This window comes from Cupressus sempervirens, chromosome 4 (genome assembly GCF_028749045.1).
Source record: "Cupressus sempervirens isolate cs-2001-9-10 chromosome 4, ASM2874904v1, whole genome shotgun sequence".
Taxonomy (NCBI): Eukaryota; Viridiplantae; Streptophyta; class Pinopsida; order Cupressales; family Cupressaceae; genus Cupressus; species Cupressus sempervirens.
In genome coordinates, this window is record NC_143121.1 from 297254859 (window position 1) to 297278071 (window position 23213).

At 34.7% G+C, this 23213-nt stretch overlaps 1 protein-coding gene across 1 annotated transcript in view; it reads left to right on the top strand.

Moving 5' to 3' along the window:
* LOC149561182 (BTB/POZ domain-containing protein At1g01640-like) overlaps positions 1-23213 on the top strand; it is a 103142-nt gene that overhangs the window by 52772 nt on the left and 27157 nt on the right. The gene's annotated exons all lie outside the window — the stretch shown is intronic.

Consider the following 23213-nt stretch of genomic DNA (forward strand, 5'->3'; position numbering starts at 1 on the left):
TGTTTTATTTCTTGTGGTTTCATTTTGATAATGAATCATATAGTTTGATTTGAAGTATCGGTGATGAAGGGCTTCACATAGTTTAATCGAAGAATACAAAAAATTTAACAACATGAACTACAAAAACTACATGACTCTAAATTTGCATAGTTCTTCTAGACATATCATACATGCATATTAAATAATTTAAATGATATAAAAATAGACAACAAATAAATTGAAATAAGTAAAGTAAGAATTTAAGAAAAGGCAAAATTAAATATTGTAGTTTCTCAAGTTAATTGCATTACTGTTTTATTAAATTGTTATGGACATACACAAATATGCATATTTGTGTCTAAGGACCTCAACTCTTATGTAATATGGAGATGCATGAGGTTGACCACTAGATGGATATATTAACCTCATATGTTAATGTAACTTTGAAATAATTTATTTGATTGTATGAGGAAATGTACACTAATTTATTATTAGAGATTGATAGTGGTCACCATGCTTGTACATAATAGTCCAATTATGACTTTATAATATTTTATTCATAATGTGAAATTAAGAATAGAATTTTAATTAGTTGACGTGTAGTATTAAGCTATAATAAGCAACTTTTAAAAATGGATAGAGAATACAAATATTGAGAATGGAATATTATTAACCTAGACAAAAACATTTTTAAAAAATAAGTAGAAAATATTAATTTAGGTATTGAAAATGTGTTAATAGTAAAATTTCAATTGCATGGATTCAACTATGTTGAGCCACAAAAATTGGGTCGTCACAAGAACCCAATGAGATAAAAGCCTTAGACTATCTCAATTGTGATATATTTAGCCAATAGGCTATTATGGTTAGAAAACCATCGGAATTCATTATTGTTGATGCCTGATTATTCAATGAGAATAATTCTGACCTTATATCTGTTGTCATTTTAAATGCACAATTTTTGAAATATGATTGAAGATCTTTTGTTGAGTCTCGCAATAGAGGAATGCCATGAACAACTGAGTAAAAATCTTTCAAGTGTTGCTTGTTTTAAAATACTACTAGGTATGGATGCGTTTGTTCCATTTATGATTGATGAGTGGCTTTGATTTATGTATGAAATATACTCGAAGAATGTTAAAAAATATAGAAAAAATGACATTGCTAAAAAGATGTAGAGTAAGAACTACTTTGACGTGATTTTGCATTTTTAATGTACAAATTTCCATCCACTTAGAAATACAACTCCCACTATTTTTACACTTCTACTACATATATTTAAACAAAATCCAATCTAAACCCTAGTCACTTCATTTCATAAAAAATGACCTCATTAAATCTTAATATCCATGATATGGATACTACATTTCACATATAAGCAGCCTCAGGCCATTGACCAAGCATTTTGAGGTTGATTTTTTTCCATAATACAACAGTTGGGTGTTGTTGGAGCAGTAGCTTGGCATTTGGGTTTTGTTTGTTGCTATTATGTTAGGTAGACAATGTATTAGGTGATTTGGGAAGGTCATGAACACATTCATTTATCATATGCATGTAGCTATTGGGTACCATTGAAGGGAATGGGTTTAATTTTGGGGAGAGTGTTGTGGTTGATCCAAGACTTGTACTCCATAATCCAAGGCTTGGGAATCCTTGCATTACTTTGCAAGCATGGAAATCTTCTATTTTTTACTTCTATCGATTCTTCCAATGTGACTGACAATTGGGTTAGAGTAAACATGTGTAGCTATGATGATGTATTTTGTGCTCTTGTACTAGACTAAAATGACATTCAAGTTGTTGTTGGCCTTGATCTGAATCACAAAAACATTACAAACTATCTTCCAAATGAGTTTGGTCTGTTCATAGATCTTGCCTAGTTTGATATCAATACCAATAGGTTTTGTGGTATTGTGCCTAAGTCCTTGAAGAACATTAGATTGTTGTTTGAGCTTGATACCAATAACATATTTATCAGAATATTTCCCACTATACTCATCTTATTGCATTCAATGATTAGTGCAACATGGATGTCCACATGGTTGGTTCCATGAAGGGATAAAGGAGGATCTTCAGTGTCTGTTAGAGGAAGAAATCAATGACAAGGATAATGGGATGGATCAAAACCTACTTTTTAGCATTTTAATTGGGCATTCAAGGAGCGACTATGGTTGTTTGTTGGAAAATGTGCAAATATCTCCCCAAGTGACATAAGGAGTTATGAAGGAAAATTCATAGCGCCGAGGTGGATTGTCAAATGTTTTTGTTCCAAAAACTTGGCGAGCATATGTGCAGAATATACATGAGAACACAAAAAACTATGAACTGTCTTAAAAATTGTCTAATTCTTATGAATGTAAAATGTGTAAATCTGTAGAAGAGTAGGAGAGAGGACTTAGTGCTTGAACACCTGACTTCGCACTTATGAAAACCCTACGTAAAAATTTCAAATCGATCCTAGTTTTTTACAGTAGCTTACTTGGCAATTCGTCTACTTATAACTAATGTTTCAAGTCCACGTCACCCATTATGATGCCACATTGACATGCTTTTTGCCAAGTTGTTCAAAAAAACCCAAAAAGAAAATGAGACCAATGGTCATGCATAAAGGGCACCCATAGTTGAACAGTTGATGTGGCATCACATCATTGGTTAATTTTTATAACTAAGGGTATGCTTTATTCAATTTTGTGTAGTTAGCATTGTACTAACAACTTTAAAGTCAAAAGTATTGGTACAATGTTGTCAAAAAAATGGATATTAAGTCAACAATTGTAGGTATTAAGTGGACAACTCCTATCACAACTATTGGAACATCTTCAAGTACTGGGTCCTCTCCCCTACTACTTGGAAGACTGGGTACAATTTTTATATGGATTTGTTTTGCTGCCCCTAAATCCTTCATCTAGCTTACTGGGTACAATTTTTATATGGATTTGTTTTGTTGCCCCTAAATCCTTTGTAGCAAATGCATGTGCTAATTGGCGTTTCAACCCCTTAATCTGATCCATGTTAGTCCCAGCTACAAGCATATCATCAACATATAAACATAAAATAATGTAGCTTTCATCATCCAACCTCTTAAAGTAAACATAATGATCTGAATGACACCTGCTATATCCATATTTATGCGTAAACCTGTCAAATTTTAGATACTATTATTGCGGTGCTATCTTCAAGCCATGTAAACTTTTGTTCAATTTGCACACTAAATTCTCCTTACCCTTGACCTCAAATCCTTGTGGTTGTGCCATATATATCTTTTCATCCAAATCACCATGAAGGAAGGCTGTTTTAACATCAGACTACTCTAAATGCAAATCTTCAGTAGCCATAATACTTAAAACAATACAGATAGAAGTCATTTTAACAAGATGAGAGAACATCTCATCAAAATCCTTTCTTTTTTTCTATGCGAATTCTTTTACAACTAACCTGACTTTAAATCTTTTCTTAACTCTATCCTCTTAGTTTAACCTGTAAACCCACTTATTCTGTAAAGCCCTTTTACCTGCAAGCAACTTATATAAATTCCATGTCTTATTTTTTAGCAAAGAGTCCATTTCATCTTTCATTGTAGATTACCACTGAAGCTTAGTATCCACTTGCACAGCTTCATCATAATATTTCATATTCACCAACATCTGTTAGTAAAATAGAATACAAAGAAGGAGAAAATCTTTCTGGAGGCCTAATTAGCCTTGTTGACTGGCTAACATTCACTGGTGTGTGTGGTATTTGTTGTTGCAGTTGTTGCAAAACATGAGTAATGGTTGGAACATCATTTTTTGGAGCATCATCCAACACTACATAATCATCTTCTTTTTTCTCATGTTGCTGCAATAGATATTTGTACAACACTTTCTCATTGAATATGACATCTCTGCTTCTTACAATTTTATGATTTTCAAAATCCCAAAACCTATAATCAAATTCATTAATGCTATATCCAACAAATGCACATTTCTTTGACTTAGCTTCCAAATTGGTTCTATTTTCAAAATCTATATGAGCAACAACTTCACAACTGAAGGTCTTAAGAAAAGAATAACTGACTTTCTTACCAGTCCATGCTTCCTTTCGAATACCACAACCAAAAGCAATAGAGGGGCCTCTATTAATCAAATATACAATAGTATTGACAACCTCTGCCCACATGTGTAAGGGCTACACAGCATGCAACCTCATGCTCCTTGCACACTCCATTATAGTACTATTCATGCGTTCAGGCACTCTATTTTCCTGTGGAGTTCTTGGAACAATTTTCTGTCTATGAATACCATTAGTGGAGCAATAATCTTCAAATTCATGACTGCAATACTCACCACCATTATCAAATTTGAGACATTTTAATTTCTTACCAGTCTCATTTTCAACCAAACATTTCCATTTCTTAAAAGTTTGAAGTACATCTGATTTCTATTTAACGAAATAAACCCATACTTTTCTAATTGCATCATCAATGAATGTAACATAATAATGAGAACCACCAAGGTAAGATACCTAAGCCGGTCCCCATACATTTTAGACTTGGTAAAAATTTCTTTGAATGAATTACTTTCATACCTTTCTCACTCATGTGCCCAAGTCTATTGTACCACAACGTTGTATCAGAATCTATAGCAGCTATTTTTTCTCCCTGCTCAACTACAACAATTGTTCCTGAACATTCATTTTCCTTTGAAACAATTAAAGTAGAAGGAACAATATGACCTATACAAAGATATAAGGTGCCTACTTTCACAGCTTTTTCTACTACAAGGGAACCTTTTGAAACCTTCCAATTTTTATCGTTAAAAGCAACTACACAACCCTCATCACCAAGTTGTCCTGCTGAAATTAAATTCCTACTTAGCCTTGGAATAGGTCTTACCTCATGTAGTAGCTAATGATTCCCATTTTGCAACTTAATCTTAATTTTTCCCTTTCCAAGAATTTGACAGGGTTCATTATCCCCCAAATAAACAAGCCCAAAATCCCCTTGGACATAATCAATGAAATAACCTCTATGAGGTGTAGCATGAAATGAAGCAACAGAATTTAAAACCCATGAATCGTCAACACTTTTTAAAGACAGAAGCAAAACATCCTCTTCAAATTTGTTACTTACCACATTTGCCTTCTTGTCTGCATTTGGTTTATCTCCTTCATTTTTCTTTTGAGTCAAACAATATTTCTTTTTATGCCCTGGTTTCCCACAATACCAGCAGCTGTTCAGTCCTCTCGCTTGAAACCTCTTCCCCTTTGACTTTCCTCTTGTTTTCTCACGATTTCCAAAATTACTTCCTCTCTCGATCATTCTGCCTCAACTTTGTGCATTCAAAGCACTTCTTGATGTAGATTCACTTGAGGTTTTCCTACGGGTTTCTTCACTCAAAATAACACCAATCACATTATCATATTTTAGGGTACTAGATCTCAGAACATAATTATTCACAACCATTACCAAGCCATTCTTTTTTTCAGGCAAAGAACACAAAATCAAGAGAGCTCTAATTTATTTATCAAAATATATACCCACGGAAGATAACTGACTACTAGTAGTATTAAACTCATTTAAATGGTTTGCATCAGATCCACCTTCTGTTATTTTCATATTAAATAAACGCTTCATGAGAAGTACCTTGTTTGAAGCAAAGGGCTTTTTATACAGTTTCGCTAGGGTTTGCATCAACTCTTCTGTTGTCTTTGCTTTTGCAATATTAAAATCCAATGATGGTGCCAAGCATAATCAAATGCTTCCAAGTGCCTTTCTATCCAAAAGATCTTAGTCATCATTTGACATAGATCCTTGATTCTTCATTTTGCCTTCCAACGACTTCTATAAATCCTTCTAATAAAGATAGTCTTCCATTTGCATCTTCCATAATTGAAAATTCTGTCCATTAAAACTGTCAACCCTCGACTTACCCTCTTTTGGCATTGCTCCCACTCAATGATGAGACTTTCTTGTACAGGATAACTAAAAGAACAACTTCACTTTGATACCACTTGTTTGGATTAAACCACAGACAAAAATAATAATTACATGCAAATATAAAAAATATCAAAAAATAATAGATCACATAGAAAAGAACACAAGGCACCAAGATTTAATATGGTTCACCCAATCCTTGGGCTATGTCCAGCAAGCAACAAGTCCGATATTATTATGATTTAGTGATTACAAGTTGATTACAATCTGTAAGCACTTATAACTCAATACCACCACAAGAACCAATTTTTGCATCACCTTATGAAACAATCCCTAACCCTAAACCCTTTTACACAAGTATTAAACCACTTTAGAGTTATAATTAATAATTACATGTATGTACAATCCGTAACCCTAAGCCCCAAGGAATTTATGAAGTATGTACAGTACTTCCTTGATCAGTCACGACAAATTAACAATCACTTCATAAGGTCTCTTAGATTAATAAAAGTCAGAATTTTATTGTTGAGGAGGATGCATGGATTGCATTTGATATATGTGAGCATAAAGATAGGATTCTTTGTGAAATAATCCCAATGCATGCACACAATTTAATACTAGGTATGCAATGACAAATTATGATGGAGAGAAAAACACCAACGTGATCACCAAGAATAGTAAGAAGTTCAAAATGGATCCTCTACCTCAACAATATTGTAAAGAGAATGGTTCAAGATCTCTTTGATGTTAGTAGGGGTAAGGATTTTTTAAGTATGTCAAAGGAGGAAGATTGCTAGGGTTACGTAGTAGTTTTTAAGCGCATTGATGATATGAAGAAGCAGGAACCATTGCCCATGGGGGTAGACAATCTGCTCAAATAGTTTCGTAGTATTATTGCAGGAGAACAATTAGTCATTGGCATCAATTAGAAGCATAAGTCATCAAATTGGGTTAATACTAGGGGCCAACCTACGTGATAAGGCTTCCTATAAGATAGCACCCCAAATAAAACATAGATAAGTTAGAAAGTGTAGGAATTTATAGACAAATGATGTATAAGAACAACTTTAAGTCCTTATGGAGTGCCATCAATTTTAGCCCCTAAAAATGATGAAAATTGGAGTTTGTGTGTGGACTGAAAACCCAATCACCATAAAATACATGTTTCTAATACCAAGGATAGATGACCTATTATACAACTTGGGTGGAACATGCTATTAGTGAAAGATTGACCTCAGATCTGGTTACCATCAGATAAGAATTAGACATGGGCATGAATGGAAGACAACATTCTAAACCAGTGAGGGGTTATATGAACGACTTGTTATGCCCTCTGGGTTGAGCAACATTGCAAGTACATTCAAGAGATTGATTAATGAGGTATGACTTTAGTTTATTTGTAGTTGATATCTTCGTGTTTAGGAGGTGAAAGGAGGAGCACCTTTAGAATTTGAAGTTGGTGATGCAAAAGCTTGAGGAGAAGTTGGTGATGCCATTCTTAATTGGCCAACTCCAACTTCGGTAAGAGCAGTTAGAACTTTTCGTGGACTTGCTACTTTTTCTAGGAAGTTCATTAGTGGATTTGTTGGGATATTTGCTCCTATTCTTAAGAATATCAGAGGTGGTAAAATGTGCAAGTTTCAATGGACTAAGGAAGACAAAATTCCTTGGGAATAGGGTGGCAGAGTAATCCACACTTTTTCTTTCCTACTTTAGGTATGGTGTTTAAGGATGAGTGTGATATTGGTAAGCAAGAATATGGGGCATTATTAAGTAAGCTATAGTACATATACATATGTTGTTGAACTTTATGCAATAGTGCATGCTTTGAGGAAATTGAGGCATTACCTCATGCGAAAGGAGTTTGTTGTGTTTACTGATAAATGTGCTTTGAATTTCCACAACAGGAAGAAGAAATTGAGTTATAGGCATGTTAAATGAATGCAAAACTTTAGTCTTTCTTCTTCACAATTAAACATAAGAAGGGGATAGAAAATAAGGTAATTGATTCCTTAAGTAGGAGAGTGTTGGATATCCAAGAGATTCATTTGTAGAGTGTTGGGTTGGAGAAGAGTAAGGATTTATACAAGGATGATGATGATTTTGAGGAGGCCTACAAAGTTTGCTCTAACTTTTCTAACAACTTTCATGGTAAATTTTCTAATTTTGTGCTGCAGGAGGGGTTTCTTTTTAGGAGAAGTAGATTGCACATTCCCAAGTCATCCATTAGAGAGAACATCATTAAGGGAAAAATAATAGGCTACCTAGTGGACATTTTGGAGTAGATAAGACCTTGGAGTTTACTATTGGTTTGGTTTCCAAAGGGAAGCTAGAAAGTATGTGGAAACTCTTGGAATATGTCAAAGGGCTAAAGGAACCTCTTCTAATTTAGGGCTATATCAATGTCTTACCTTTCCTAATAAGCCTAAGACTATCAGGGAGCAAATATGGTATTTGTTGTGGATAGATTTAACAAGATGGCTCACCTTATGCTATATAGGAGCAATCATGATGTCTCTCATATTACAGGCCTATTTTTCAAAAAATAAAGTTATGATCCATGGATTTCCACTGTCAATAGTGATTGATAGTTGGGCTCTCAAACCACATTTTCTTTAGGCTACCATTTATAAATAGATGACCAAACAAAGGTTTTTAACAAGACACTTGACAATCTCATAAGATGTTTGAATAAGCAATATGGAGTAGTTTGGTACATGGTTTTGAGATAGGAAGAGAATGAATATAATGATTTAGTGATAGATAAATTGGGAGCAACGTCCTAAGATGTTTGACAAAGCAACATGGAGTAGTTTGGGATTTGATTTTGAGCCAGGAAGATAATGCATATAATGATTCAATCAATAGGTCAATAAAAAAGATCTCGTTTGAGGTACTTTATGGATTTCACGCTAGAGTTCCATTGGAGCTGGGGAACATTCATAACATGTAGGGTAGGAGTGTTATGGGAGAGACCTTAATTGCAAATTCTATCAAGTCAGCTCATGAGGAGGTAAAATTGAGCAGTTGGAAAAATCAGTGGCAAAATACAAGGACAAGGCTAGTATTTGAATCACACCAAATATTGTTGTTTCAACCTATTTCATAAATTGGATCATAGTATTACAAATAGCGGCTGAAATCTCTCCATTTAAGAGTATCTTTTCAAGGATTACTAATTGATGAAGACCAGGGTTACAAGACTTGAATAACATGAATTCGTAAGTGAACACCAAAATCAATCCTATGGACATCTCAAGGTTTATCAAAAAATAATGTCAAGAACCTACAAAAAATAACAAAACCAAGAGAATTCCAAGTTAGTGACTTAGTCTTTGGAGAAAATCCAAAGAACTAAGATGAATGATAAAAGAAATAGAAAGGAGAAGCGAACTTGTTAGGTCCTTTTATCATCATAACTTCCTTTGCAATGGCGACCTATAAGTTAGTCAATTTAGATTGGGAAGAACTAGATAAACCCCTTAACATAATCTATTTAAGGAGGTTTGTCACAAAATTAGACAAAAGAACGAATGGATGAGTTTCGTTGATACAAATATTGATCTTGAAAAAAATGATGTTCTTCGTGAAAACCTCGCAAGCATGTGCCTTGATACACCACAAAAGGTGAATAAAATGATAATCATATTGAAAACCTAGTAAATAGGCACTTTTATACATGAAATTAAAAAAATGAATAAACATAAAAGAAAAGAAAAAATTAAAAAAAGAAAAGAACATTAAAAATAGAAAAAAAAAGTTGCCTTGCTAATAACCTAGTAAACATGTACCTTGGTAGAAAAAAAAGAAAATCAAGATAAAAAATGCAATGATTTCAAGTGGTGAAAACCTGGTAGTTGTCATTTTTTCTTAAGTTATTTCTAAGTCAAGTCACACTTAGTTGCAATTTTCATTTATATTATTTATGCAACCTTGTATGTATTCTTTCATTTGGCCATCATTTGTATATAGTCACAATAAAATATTATATATTCGTTTGTATATAAAAAGCTTTTGTCATCATGTTAAAAAGATGCTAAATCAGATATCACTATATCAAACTAGGGGCAGCTTAGAAATTAAGTGATTTGAACTAATAGACATTAATTGACATGAATCAATGCAACAAACCAATAAATTTTTACACTTTAAATACTTTTGTCAATATGAATTTCCAATCCAAAAGTTGATCCAAGAGTGGTGATTGTGATCCTTGAACCACACAATGGCCTTATTTAAGGGATTAAAGTTTCAAACGAAAAATAAAAAATGGATTAATTTTTGTCACCATTTGGGTTTGAAAACAAAATAAATAATGATCATTTTGTTACTTGATTTTTGGAGTCTTGGATTATTTTAGAAAATGGATGACTTTTGACTAGAAGAGGAATGATGAGAGCATGAAATTTTCTTCATTTGCCCGACTAGTTTGAAGTTCATTCATTAAAGTATAAAAAATTATCTTAAGGACAAGATCATCAAAGAATGAAGAGGACATTTGTATGTGGAGGAATTATATAAATTTTTAAAACATAAAAAGCATACCTTTACCATTTAGAACTTACGTATATTAATAGAAAAATCCATTTGCAACATAAATATGATGATAGTGATATTCATACCATCATGGTTATATAATATGACTAGTGAGGGTTGCACTGGCTTCATGAGAAATAAACCATAGGAAACTATATTCATATTATCATGGTTGAACTAGTGGTAGTTGTAGCTTGTCCATGTTTTAAATATCCCAATGATGAAAATATACCATAATCTTATGAATAGTGAGAATTAGTTTTGCAATCATTTAGCTTAATATTTCATGTCATATCTATTGGTCCCAATTGCTATTGCGAATGGGATGAATCAATATGCTCAATTCTACAAAATCTACCAGTTAATGCAAGTAGCTTAAACAGAAACTTTATCACAAACACCTTTACTGTTAACGAAATGATAAAAGCTATGCAAACAATAGAAGTTTACACACACACATACATCAATGCTACATATATTTTTATGTGGAAACCCCTAGTGTGAGGGTGAAAACCAAAGTGGGGTTAATATACCCACTAGCCTTTCCATGAAAGTAAAATGGTGCCCTACCTAAGGATTGCATATGTTCCTTGTGAGAAGACAACATATTAAGAATATATATAATATGTTAGGATTACGATAGCCTGTGAAGGCTACTTTAGTAAACGACTTTGAAATGTTTTTGAGAGATACGTTATTAGAGGATTTTGGAGACTTTTTACAAGTATTTCCTATCAAAGGCTTACAACAATTACAATGGTTAGAAGGCAAGCTAAAGAATAGATCTAAATGCTTGGTATTGTAGAGCCCACTCAGAGATCCTTGGAACAAGGATTCAATACAAGCCAAGATAATTTTTTTATAAAAAAAGTATGAATGTACATGACACTCCACATACTGGGATCACAAAGATCGCAATGGAAGACTTAACCACAATCCCAACAACTAATGAATCTCCAAACGCCACTACCAAACTGACACACTCAAGCATACACGAAATCCAAAGAAGACAATAGAACATAAAATCTTAGGCTTGTCGAAGCATGGAAGATTAAGCAATCCCAAAGGGCACTTAAAACACAAAATTGCGTTCTTCGAAAAATAGTAGAGATGCCCCTTGTTATCCACGTGAAAAAATGCAACTAGCAGTTATGCATGAGGAAGTACTCCTTTGCGTAAAGAAGTACAACATGCCATGTGGGAAACTAGCCTCTTGCGTGAGGAACTATTTTTCGCACGAGGAAATGTACCAAATGATGCGAGAAAACACTTGACCTAGCAGCGAAAACGCTCTACATTGGTGTGGAGTTTCGCATGAGGAAACACTATGAGCTACGTGAGGAAACTCAACACACTACGTAGACTTTTGCACTCTCGTGTGAGAAAGTATAGTCTCGTGCAAGGATTGACAAAAGTAAGCTAGAAAAGCATAAAATGAGAAGGGAAAACAATTTCTACACAGTGGGGAGTATTGGATTCACAAATCGAGGCTTAGACACTTGAATACCATAACTACAAGATGAAATTTAAATCTAGCCATTAGTGACATAGCAGTAAAAGAAATGTACTAAAAGCAACATCACAATATACAAAAGCAACATCGCAGTGCACAAGAATAACAAAACTCATGTGTGGTTGCTGCCAACCATAATAGCATCATGAGAGCTCGAAGGTACTAGCCATTCCCCACGTGTGACATTCCAAACCGCTGACTGGATAGGACAAGTTGTCTTATGAGGGTGTTACTACTAAAATGTAATAACATCATAAGACCAAGGAAATCTAACATGCTAACATGTAAATCAATAGATATTCCAACTAATAAAAACACATCATCTAACATATGCTAAATATCATAATATAGAAATGCGTCAAATAAACTAACATCATCTAACATGATATGAAAGCATTCCAATGAAAGCATAAATCACAAGATAACATACCTCGAAAACCGAAGTACCAAGTGAAACAACAAGCAACGGTTGTATTGGGATAATAGACCGTCACTGTACACCAGTTCCCAGTAGTGGTGAAGGTAGCTATGCCTCCCAACTATGTGGAGCTTGTAGGTCCCCTCCCGCCATGCTAATGAAGATAATGATCCAACCACAAACACACATAAAGAAAATGTCCATGGCTAACACTCACACTAGACAATAAAGATGACTGAAACCGAGATCATGAGAGAATGCAAGTACTACAAGTCTTGGTCAGAGATTCAATGGGTAACTATGTAGGTGCTGACAATATGGAGAGTCGCTTGGCATCGAATAGCCCAAGCTTGTTTGGCAGTTCACACATCCCAATGGAAGGAGTAAATCCAAAACCTTTTTATAATCTTAGTTTCGTTACCAACATAATATTTTATTTAGTTATCACTTGTTTAAAGCTCCTACACGAAAACCATCGGGAAATAGTCACCAAGTTGTGAAGTTAGAAGCCCCCTCCATAGTGCTTCCTTACCTGATGCGGGAGCATCTTAGGTCTTGGAGCAATCTTGCATCAACCCAAAACATTTCTTTATCAGTCTGTTATTTGTAAAGTAGCATTGATGCTAGAGGTCTATTTTTTGTATTCTGCATACCTGTTGTAGGCAATGTAATTAATTTTGTGCAATGATTCAAAGGTTTCAAATTTCAAGGATTGAAGAGGGCCTAAATTAATATCTATGGTTAAGAGTGCAATTCCTAATTCATTATGAGTTGGGAGATATGGTCATTTGGCTAACGCATCAATTTTCTACTAGTTGTTGTGACAATTTTCTATGCGTGAGGTTCGGGATGGATGTACACTTATCCTTAATGAATCAGCCTTTGCACACTTAGGGGGTTGTAGAGGACATAAAGTACTACTATTAGTTCAAAGCACATGTTCTAATTCAATCAGAGCTAGGAGATATCGCTATTTTTCTTGAACATCGATTTTCAGGCAATTTTTGCAAAAACCATGTGGAGTTTACGTCCTGTGCAATTTTGTATGATGAAATGAGATCTCTTTAAGATAGGGACATGTTCTTGGATCATGTGTGGACTTATATATGACTTGATATTAAGTTTCATTCATATATGTGATGGTTTTGGTTTACTCTTCCAAGGTGGACCTATAATGTAATTAAATGCTTGAATAGTCGACTTGTGGCTTAGTTTTCTGAATAAGGAGCATGCATTGGTGTAAGAAATCATTATTATGGTATGAGGTAGAAGGAGATCATGAGAAGGTCCTAGAGAAAAAGATAGTATGCAAACTTGGATTTGATTTCATAATTCTTTATATATGGCCGCAACTTGGAAGGCCTCATAGTTGGGCATGTTTGAATCTCTATTATGAAAGTTAATTGATTACATTCATATGGATGCGTAGAATCTAGTCTCTTTTTCTTTGTTGTTCATTTAACTTGTATGTTGCTTCTGTGTGTAACATTGAGTAGGGGATGTTCGTAGGTTTAAGTTGGATTAATTCCTCTTGAATCTGCCCATCCTTGCGTCAGGTGGTATCATAGCACAGTTCTTTCTTGTGGATTAGATCATGGTGAACCTTATCAAACTGGTTGTAGGGTGGTAGATCTGAAATCTGACCTATAACTTGCAGAAGGTTACGATCTTGCAGGAATCTAATTGTCAAGATGGGTTGTTGTAGAGAAAATGCTGATAATGCTATGATGGATTTGTTGAGATAGATTGCAATAAGACTTGAAGCTGTGGAGACAACAAAAAGAAGAGATGTACATCTTGAAGATGTTAGTGATGAAGAAGAGGCAACACCTAATCCTGAAGCTATACTGGAAGCTGAACAAGATGAGGGAAGACTTTTGAGAGTCTTGTCTAAAGCTAATTCCAGACCCGTTGTAGAAGTTGTGCACTATGATATAAGACTTGAGATTGATACATTGCTGAATTGAATCACTGAGATGGAAACATATTTTGAGTGTGAAGGTACTCCTGATAATAAGAAGGTTAAGATTGTAGTCAAAAAGTTGAAAGGTCATGCATCTCTTTGGTGGGATCATTTGCCAACTGACAGACAAAAGAGAGGAAAAGAAAAGATCAAGACATAGATGAAGATGCTTGAAAAGATGAATAAGAAGTTTCTTCCAGTAGACTATCATGTTATTTTGTTGAGGAAATTGCAAAATTTTTGAGACAAAAGGACATGAGTGTGAAAGAATATACTCAAAAATTCCACAATTTGGATGCAATATCTAGACATGTTGAAGATGAAGTTGAGAAAGTGGCTAGATACTTGAATGGTATGAGAGCATCCATTCAAGATGAGATCAGCTATTTTAAGATGGATAGTGTGGAAGAGGCATATCAATTTTCTTTCAAAGCTAAAGAAAGGTTGTTAAAGAGACATGATCAAAGGCAGAGAGGAATAGGTGGTAGATTTCAAAGAAGCAGAGGTAGAACCTATAGAGAAAGTAGTAGATTTGATGGCACAATGCAAGATAAAAGATGGAAAGATGAACTGACTAAAAGAGGTAATTACTCTAGAGGTAGCTATATTGGTTACTCTAGGAGTGATAATGTTGGAAAAAGAGAAGAGAGATCTAGGTTTTGAGGTAGTTGTTATAAATGTGGTGAAGAAGGACATAGGGCCTTTGAATGTACTAACCCTAGAAAGAAGATTGGAGGTAATATCAAAAATACTTTAGCTTGTGAAGAAGTTGCTTAAACACCTAATGAACCTGAAAATGGTGAAAAACTAATGTTAAGAAAGATTTTGTGGAATGAAAAATTTGATGAGGAACCTATTTTGAGAAGAAGACTGTTTAAAACTAGATGAAAGATCGTTGGAAAATTTTACGAAGTAATCATTGATAGTGGAAATTTAGATAATTTGGCATCTGAATAGATGGTTAACGAATTGCAGTTGCAGAGATTGAGACATCCTAAGCCTTACCATGTTGCTTAGACCAAAAAGTAGCATAACTTATTTGAAAGTGAACAATGCCTTGTCAAATTTAAAATTGGGAATTATCATGATGAAGTCTTCTATGATATTATGCCTATGGATTGTTTTCATATTCTTTTGGGTATAGCTTAGTAGTATGATAGAAAAGCATTGCATAATGGTAGATTGAATCAATATACTATTTAGGTGGAAGGAAATAAACAAATATTGTTGCATTTGGTGGGAAAGTTTGATGAAAGTCATTGTACTACAGTCAAAGTATGTTTGGTAGAGGGTAAAAAGCTTGCAAAGGAAATGAAAATACATAATGTTTTCTATGCTTTGATTCCAAGAAAGACTAAGAAAGAAGAAGAATTGGAACATCCACCTGAGATTGAACCTTTGTTGAGTGAATTTCATGACATCATTTCTGATAATGTACCTGATGGTTTTCCTATTATGAGAAGTATACATCATTGTATGGATTTGATACTTGGAGCTAGTTAGCATAGTAAATCACCATAGATTGACACCTGGTGAAAAGATTGAGTTGAATAGATAAGTGCAAGAATTACTAGAGAAGGTCTGATTAGAGAAAGTTTAAGTCCTTGTACAATACCTATTGTTTTAGCACCTAAAAAGAATGGAGAATGGAGAATGTGCATTGATTCCAAAGCTATAAACAGGATGATAGTGAAGTACAAATTTCCATTGCCTAGGATGGATTACATAATGGATAGTTTGAGTGGAGCAAATTATTGTACAAAGATTGATTTGAAAACTGGTTATCATCGGATTAGAATCAGAGAAGGAGATGAATGGAAAACTTCTTTTAAGACTAATGAAGGATTGTATGAATGGTTGGTTATGTCTTTTTGTTTGTATGAGGTTTTGAAGAAAATCTTGAGTAAATTTGTGATTGTATATCTTCATGACATTTTGGTATTTAGTAAGAGTAAGGAAGAACATCTTGAGCATATCATACAAGTATTGTAGAAATTGAAAGAAGAAAAGTTGCTGATTAATTTGAAGAAATGTTCATTCATGAAGGAAGAAATCATATACCTTGGTTCTATAATTTTTGCTAACGGACTGAAGATGGATCTTGAAAAGGTGAGAGTTATTCTTGATTGGCCTGCACTAGAGCATGTTGGAGAGGTAAGATCATTTCATGGATTGACAAGTTTTTATAGGAAGTTTATCAGAAATTTCAATTTTTTTTTGTAATGCTATGACTAAAACTATGAGAGGAGATAAAAGGGATTTCAAATGGACACGTGGAGCACATAGAAGTTTTGAAACATTGAAAGAAAAGATTGCAGAATTGTCTACACTTGCTTTGCTTGATTTTATAAAGTTTTTCAAGTAGAATGTGATGCTAGTGAAGTGCAATTGGAGCTATTTTGAGTAAAAAAGGAGGACCTGTAGCTTTCTTTAGTCAAATTTGAATGATGCTAAGGGAAAGTTTTCAGTTTATGATCAGGAATTCTATTCTATTGTTCAAGATTTAAAGAAATGGATACATTATTTGATGCCTAAGGATTTTGTGTTGTATATTGACCATAAAGATTTGCAGTATTTGGGAAGTCAACATAAGTTGAATCAGAGACATATGGTGTGGGTTGAGTTTTTGCAGAGTTTTTCCTTTTCATTAAAGCATAAAAGTGGACAATATATAAAATTGCTGATGCCTTGAGTCGAAGAAGAAATTTGCTGATAGAGATGAGAGTTGAGGTACATGTTTTTGATGATTTAAAGAAGTTATATGAGACTGATATGGAGTTTGCAGAACCTTGGAAAGCTTGTAAGGAACAAATAGTAAGTGATAAATGGGCTGATTATTTCAATCAAGAAGACATGGTTTTTGAAGGAATTCAATTATGTATACCTAGAGGATATATGAGAGAAAATATAATGAAGGAGAAACATAGTGGTGGACTTGTTGGACATTTTGGCATTATTGAGACAGTGAAATTGAGTTTATAGAAATACTTTTGGCCACAAATTTATAAGGATGTGGTGAGAATGGTAAGAAGTTGCAGAATTTGGTGAACAACAAAAGGAACTAGTTAGAATTTAGGATTGTATTCACCTTTTCTTGTACCTGATAAGCCTTGGGAAGATATTAGTGTGGATTTTGTTCTTGGTATACCTAGAGCTTAGAGGAGTAATGATTCTATCTTTTTTGTGGTTGATAGATTTTCAGAGATGGCTCATTTCATACCTTGTAAGAAAATATCTGATGCTTTACATGTAGCTGAATTATTCTTCAAGGAAGTGGTAAGATTGCATGGTTTGCCTAAATCTATTATTTCAGACAGAGATACTAAGTTTATTGGTTATTTTTGGAAAATACTATGGAAGAAGCTGAATATAGAGTTGAAGTTTAGTTCTACATTTTACCCTTAGATAGATGGACAAACTGAAGTTGTGAACAGAAGCTTGGGTAACTTGTTGAGATGTTTGGTTGGGGACAAACCTTCTAATTAGGATTTGGTTTTGGCACAAACAGACTTTGCATATAATAATTCTATGAATAGAAGTACTAAGAAAATGTCGTTTGAGATTGTCACTAGATTTCATACTAAGGGAACTACATAATCGAGAGACTTGAGCATGGAAATAAATATAAGTGCTTAGGCTGAAGAATTTGTTGATTTTATGAAGAAACTACACCAAGAAGTCAATGATAATTTGGATAAATGTAATTTTCTATATAAGGAAAGAATGGATCAAAAAAGAAGACATAAATCTTTTGAAGTTGGTGATGAAGTAATGGTTTACTTGAAGAAGAATAAATTTTCATTTGGGACCTACACAGAGCAAATAATGAAGAAATTTGGGCCTCGTAAAATTCTAAAGAAATTTGAAAGTGGTAATGCTTTTGAAATTGAATTACTAGAGGATATGGATATTTCAGCCATATTCATAATTGCAGATATATATGAGTACCATGAATCAGATCATGAAGCAATTGATAAACTAGATAATCCTAAGAAGAAAGCTGATGGAATCGAAAGAGTTTTGGATACTACGATAAGAAAAAGCACTAGAGGAAAAGATTATTTGGAATACCTAGTTCAGTGGAAGACAAGCCAACTGAAGATAGTTCTTGGATTACACAAGCTAAGTTGGATCTTTATGATTCAGGTTAGAATATGAGTAGTGCTTGTTGTGGAAATTAGCTCTTTATTAACCCTAGATGCCTGATGCAGGAGCGTCTTGGGACTTGGAGCAATCTTGCATCAACCAAAAACATTTCTTTATCAATTTGTTGTTTGTAAAGTAGCATTGTCGCTGGAGTTGTATTTTCTATATTTTGCATTCCTATTGCGGGAAATATAACTAATTTTGCACAATGATTCAGAGGCTACAAGTTTTATGGATACAAGAGGGCATATACTACTATCTATGGTTAAGAGTGCAAGTCCTAATTCATTATGAGTTGGGAGATATGGCCATTTTGCTAACGTATTGATTTTCGACCAATTTTTGCAATGGTTTTTTGTGTGTAAATTTTGGGATGGATGCGCACTTATCCTTAATGAATGATCTCGTGCACACTTAAGGGGTTTTAGAGGACCTAAAGTAATACCTTCAGTTCAAAGCACAAGTTATAATTCAATTGGAGCTAGGAGAGATCACCGTTTTCCTCAGACATCAATTTTTATGTAGTTTTTTGTAGAAACATGCGGAGTTTTCATGCTGCACGATGTTGTATGAGGAAATGCTATATTTTTAAAATAGGGCCATGTTCTTGGATTATGTGTGGAATTATATATTACTTGGTATTAAGTTTCATTCATATTTGTGATGGTTTTGGTTTAGTCTTCCAAGGTGGACCTATAATGTAATTAAATGCTTGACTAGTCAACTTGTGGCTTAGCTGGCTATATGAGGAGCTTGGATTGATGTAGGAAATCATTATCATGGTATGAGGTAGGAGGAGATCATGAGAGCTTCTAAAGAAGAAGATGGTATGCGAGCTTGGATTTGATTTTGTAATTCTTTGTATATGGCCACAACCTGGAAGGCTTCACAGCCGGGCATGTTTGGATCTCTATTATGAAAGTTAATTGATTAGTTTCATATGGTTGTGTGGAATTTGGTCTCTTTTTCTTTGTAGTTAATTTAACTTGTATGTTGCTTCTATGTGTAACTCTAAGAAGGGGATGTTCGTAGGTTTAAGTCTGATTAATTCCTCTTGAATTTGCCCATCCTTACATCACTAGCCTACCCATGCTCATCAAATGGTGAGTGCCCATAGGTATGCATATTCCCAACCCAACCTCGAATGATCATAACTCTCGCAAAACCACAGAATAATGGGTCTCACAAGTCAGCAAACAAATGCACTTGTATGTGCTTGTGTATATTGCACCACCATCACAAAGATCATAATATAAGGACTAGATGAGAACACAATGCAAATAAAACACTCAACCAAAAATAGACTCGGGAGGACGGATGCAACACACATCCCAATGCAACATAAAATTGCAACAATGATCTGATTGACATCCTAGGAATGATCCAAGTCCAAGACCAACATCATGCCAAGAAAACATGAGAAGATTGGGCAACACACAAATCGAGGTAAAAACCTAAAAACTTTAAAACTTTGAAATTAAAATGCATTCGGTCTTTTGGAAGTAATGCCACAAAAATCCAATAAAATTCAGGTTCGGACACCATATGCAAAATGACTAGCAAAATAGTGCGAAATCCCAAATTCTCATCTCAAAAGTTGGAAAAATGTTCATACCCGACCAACCGGGCAGAAATAGCAAACATAAACGGAGGGGACCACTAGTTCTCAACCTCCTAACAAACAATTACGAGAAACATAACCAGATTTGGAGCTGAAACATGAAAACAAGAGAGCCGTAGTTGACAACAAAAGGAGCAGAAATAGAAAACAACTTGATAAAATAAAAATGCCATGGAAGCTACTGAAAATTGTGGCAAAACAAGGTTTCCTTGGGCTGGATCCAAAGAGACCAATATCGTGATGATCCCATGCACATTGCTCTCATAACGAATAGTAACATGATCCTCCAGAAAAGGATTCTTTAAAAAGCTTTTAATTTTGTAATTTGCAAAAGTGAGAAGTGAGGAATAAATTTCCTCTTTGGATACTTATTCAGTTTTCGAGGGAATAATCAATTAGGGCACATAACTAAGAGTAGTAAGATCCTAAATCATCCCAAACGAAAACAAGCTATTCCAAGCAATTGGAATTCATCTATGGAAAAGCTACTAGAAATTAAATTCAATAAAATTTAAAGCCCGAAAAGCCAAAATTACAGAAATTCCCTTAACAACTTTCATGACAATGTGAACCACTAAATGCACATACACACTCATAGGTCTAATCACATAATGCAAATGAGTTCATATTTAATATTCAACAAAAGGTTGAATTTAAACAATTAAATGAGGATACGTTGACCATACATGGACAACATTGCTAAAATATGAATAATTGAATCACTAACTCTAGGTGCCATTGCCAGGGATATAAATCTTGTACACTAAAACACACGATCAAGTGCAATTGCATATACTAACATAACCGAAGAAATAAATGCAATAAATACCTAATTTAACCATTTATTCAGATCTACTGAAATAATCCATTTACATCAGTCACATTCACATAAAGCATATTGAAGCAATAATGAAATAACTAACCATAACCATAAATCCACATATAACACAATCAGAGATATGTCCAAATACTGGATAACCATGTATCATCAGAAAATATACTGTTATATCAAAATGCCATCAACATGCAAATATGATTAACGAAACATCATAAAGATCTAACATCTATGATATTGGAAATCAAATTATAACATACGACCATTAGGTCATCTGAAAAAACAAATAACATGAGTACAAGTATCTATCGAATTAACATACAACAAGGTACAAACTGTAAACATGAGAGTCAGTACATCCTCCCTCGCTAGGCATAAGCTTACGCTTGGAAGATCGCAAATAGATAGGGTGACAATCCTCTCAAATGTGTAGCATCTTTTCAAGTTGTAGAGGTTTCAGTGCTTTGGTCACATTGGACCCTTACCTACTTTATGTCCTGGCCTCTCAAAGTGAGTCTTCGATGTTTAAGGATATGAATGGGCTCCAAAGAAAGCTGCCCGTCCTCCACTTGTGAAGCATCCCAATCAAGAACATGGGTCACATCAGGAATATACTGTCTCAAAATAGAAACATGAAAAACATCATTGATGTGCGATAGGCTAGGTGGCAATGCTAGTCAATAAGCAATAGGAGCAATCTTCTCAAGGATTTGAAATGGTGCAACAAATCGTGGTGCCAACTTAGAGCTGTTCCCATAACAAATGGGGCTCTTCCTTTGACGCACTCTCAAAAATACCCTATCTGCAATAGAAAAGTGACGATCTAACCTATGGGCATCTGCATACTTCTTCTGCTTGTTCTGAGTAGTATCCAAATGCTTCATAATACGAATGACTTGCTACTCCATATCTTGAAGCATCTCTGGACCTAGAAGAACTTGGTCCTCCAAATGATCCTACCTTAAAGGGGTAACGAATGGTCTACCGTACAAGGCCTGAAAAGGTGACATGCCAAGAGAACTATGATACTCGTTGTTATATGAAAAATCAACAAGGTACAAATAATCCTCCCATGTCACCTGCTTGTCCATCACATATATGTGAAGCATAAATTTTAGAACTTGGTTCACTCTCTCTATTTGACCCTCAGTGTCTAGGTGATAAGCTGAACTAAAATTGAGTTGCACGCCCAAATCATGTTGGAGAGATTTCCATAGTGCTGAAGTAACCACTGGAGCTCTATTCAAAATAATCTGACGAGGAGTCCCTTGCAAACGAATAATATCCTCGAAGAAAACATGCACAATCGAAGAGGCTGTGTAGGATGTCGTCATGGGTGAAAAATGTGTAACCTCGAACAATTTGTCCACTATCACCATAATACAATCATGTCATCATGATGACATAGGAAACTCAGTGATAAAATCAATAGACATCGCACCCCATTTCCACTTTGGAATGATATGCGACTGCAAAAGACCCACCAGATGTTGATGCTCTAGCTTCAATCTCCGACACTTGAGACATCAAGCAACAAAATCAGCAACATCACACCTCATCCCTACCCAAAACTACAACTGTTTAAGATTAGTATGCATCTTCTTGACACCTGGATGTGCGGAATATGGTGCATGATGTGCGTCCAACAAAAGCAAGGTACAAAGATCACCAGACACTAGTACATAAATACGCCCCTAGTGTCATAGTAGTTCATCAAACTCGAGTGAATAACCTGAAAACCTGCCCTCAAGGGCACATCCAGACATGATCTCCACCCTCACCTCCTCATACCAAGTGTCACTAGGCAAAGGCTCTACAATATAACCTAAAAAATCCACTCTCAATGACAACATTGATATCTCATGTCGCCTCCTACTCAAGGCATCCGTGACGATATTCTTTTTCCCTTTAATGTAGTGAACATCAAAGTCATATTCACACAAGAACTCTATACAACAACACTGTCGTGCATTCAGGTTTGGATGAATAAATATATACTACAAGCTGCTATTATCGCTATGCAACTCAAACTCGTGTCTCAAAAGGAAATGCCTCCAATGAACAAGAGCATGCACCATGGCCACACATTCTAAATCATGAGTGAGGTGGTCAAGCACATGGTCCTTGAGTTTTCTAGACTTATATGCAATCACATGACCATCCTGCATCAACACCACACCTACGCCTTCCAACGAAGCATCCGTGAACATCATGAAATCACCTATAGGGTTAGGCACTGGAAGGACTAGTGCACTGGTCAAACACTCCTTAAGAGCATTAAAAGTTGC